Source organism: Trichosurus vulpecula, chromosome 3 (genome assembly GCF_011100635.1).
Source record: "Trichosurus vulpecula isolate mTriVul1 chromosome 3, mTriVul1.pri, whole genome shotgun sequence".
NCBI classification, from domain to species: Eukaryota; Metazoa; Chordata; class Mammalia; order Diprotodontia; family Phalangeridae; genus Trichosurus; species Trichosurus vulpecula.
In genome coordinates, this window is record NC_050575.1 from 137,681,672 (window position 1) to 137,684,123 (window position 2,452).

Here is a 2,452-nt window from a genome sequence, read left to right on the forward strand (position 1 = left end):
AAGAGGTGGGCTAAATCCTAGATTAGATTCATGACAAGAGTTATATTTATGTTAGCCACACCACCTATATTTTACATATATCTATATATTTATAATATATTACATGTATCAGGGCTGTCCAACCTTAGATTTTTATTGAAACAATAGACAATATATCTTGATTTGCCATTTTAGTGAGAGCTCTGCGGTAGGTAGCTTGGCTTCGTTTACTAAAGCATTTATGTAAATTTATATGCTTGTAGGCCAGCCGCATAAATTGTACTACAGGCCGCATTTTGGATAGCCCTGACATATACGGTGGTTTTAAGGAATGATCAGAAGGCCAGTTTGGCTGGATCTTATAGTGCAAGGAAAATTACATAATAAAGCTGGAGAGTTAGGTTGGAGCCAGGTTGTGACGCACTTTAAATACTAAACAGAAATTTATCTTTGATCCTAGGGCCAACAGGGAGCTATTGGAGTTTACTGAGAAGGCAATGGCATGGTCAGACCTATGCTTTGGGAAAATCACTTTGGCAAGTTTCTGGAGGACGGATTAGAGTGAGGAGAAACTTGAGTAAAGGGGTTCAAATTAGGAGGTCATTTGAATAATCCATGTTAGAGGTGATGAAAGCCTAAAGTAGGATGGTGATGGTCTGGAGAGGATAGATGCCAGAGATATGGTGGATATAGAAATACAAATTGATGACTGCTTGGATATTGAGGTGAGGGAGAATAAGGGGTCAAGAAGGTTAGGAATCTGGTTGACCGGAAGGATGGTAGCACCTTGGCAGAAATAAGGAAGTGGAAGATGAGAAGGTTGGGGTGAAAAGATAAAGTATTATCTATAATGAAAATCACAACTGATCCATGCTTGCTAATCCCGTGTGACTGTTTTCCACCCAAAGAAGAAAAAGGTTGCCATTTATTTTTACTCATCATTGCCCAGGAATGCAGAGCCTACTTTCTGAAGGGCACCCCCACTCCCCCACCTTCACAACCAGAAGATGGTCTGGAAAGGGTAGATACTCTGAAGATGGGCTCTCATCCCAGTCACATGTACGTAGCTACTACTCCTGCGGATGCTGGTTTCAGGTTATGACTGCCCCGAAGGACTTTAGCCTGGCTTGGAAAAGTTAGGAGAGAGCACAGAAGTAGGGGGTAAAACGGGACAGTTTAGCAATAATTAGTGATAATTAGGTATGGTTATGTTGGAGACAAAATCCATTACTGGTTATTGGGTGTGTGGTGGGGCTGGATGCTTCTGATTGATCACACCCTCCTTTAAGATCAGGGAGCTGGGACTCCTCCCACTTTGGAGACCACCACGATAGAGCATTAATTGGGGATGATTGCAAGAATTGTATTCTTGCAACAGATGGGATTAAATAATGTGCAATGAACTAGGTTCAACTTCCACTCTGTTCAGAAGCATGTAGTCATGGAGAAGGCACATGTTGAGAGTAATCCACTGTTAGATTTGGGCAAGGGATACTGAGTTGAAAAAAGTGTTAACACTTTACTGGTTTGTTATAGGTTGGGATTGGGAAAGGAGAAAATTGAAGCCAGTGGAGTGTTTGCCTAGGACAGTGGTTCTCAAAGCATGATCTGGGGACTCCTGGGATGCCTGACCTCCAGGCCATCTGGGAAGTGAAAACTATTTTTACTATAATAATTTTAATTTCAAATATAGTTAACTATTGATAGCCTCTGAATAAACAAAAGCTCTTTGGGAGATCAGTAATTTTTTTTAATTAAAGGGGTCCTGAGGCCAAAAGGTTTGGTAACTGCAAGGCTAGGACAGTACTGAGGGATGAACTAGAGGTCATGGTAAGGATAAAAAGTTTTGGGATTGAGGCATCAGATGTTTGAATGCTAGGTTCTGCCTGGATATGTATTTCAGAGCTTAATCGTGGAAGGGGAACACTTGTGACAGTGAGAACAAGAATATCACTTTTTCTTGTGTGCAGATGAGGTAAGGGAATAAGTTACAGGAATTAAATTCGGCAGAGTTGCAGTGAAGGGGAATACTATAAGCTAGTTTACTGTTATTCATTTAGAAAGATGGAGAATGACCTGAGCTCTAGTAGGTAACTGGTACCAGAAACTGGATTGTGAACCTTAAACGAGGTTACTGTCAATTGTACTGGGAAAATCTAAGTGTGAAGAGTACCATTTGTGAGGCAACAGATATAAAGACCCTTTTGCAAAATTAAAAAGCACCATAGAAATGAGGGTACCATATAGGAAGTCAATTATTTTTGGAAGAAAAATCCTAAAATTACTTGAAAATCTCAAATATTTTTGTCAGGTGAGTTCATATGTTCAGTTTAGTTACTAGAGTTTAATATAGTTAGCTTAATGAATAGTGATGAGCCTCTGACTACTCAACCTTTATAAAGCATTTCACAACTTTGTAAATAATGGTTCCAAATTAATATTTCCGAGTGAAGATTAATGCAATAAAGACAAG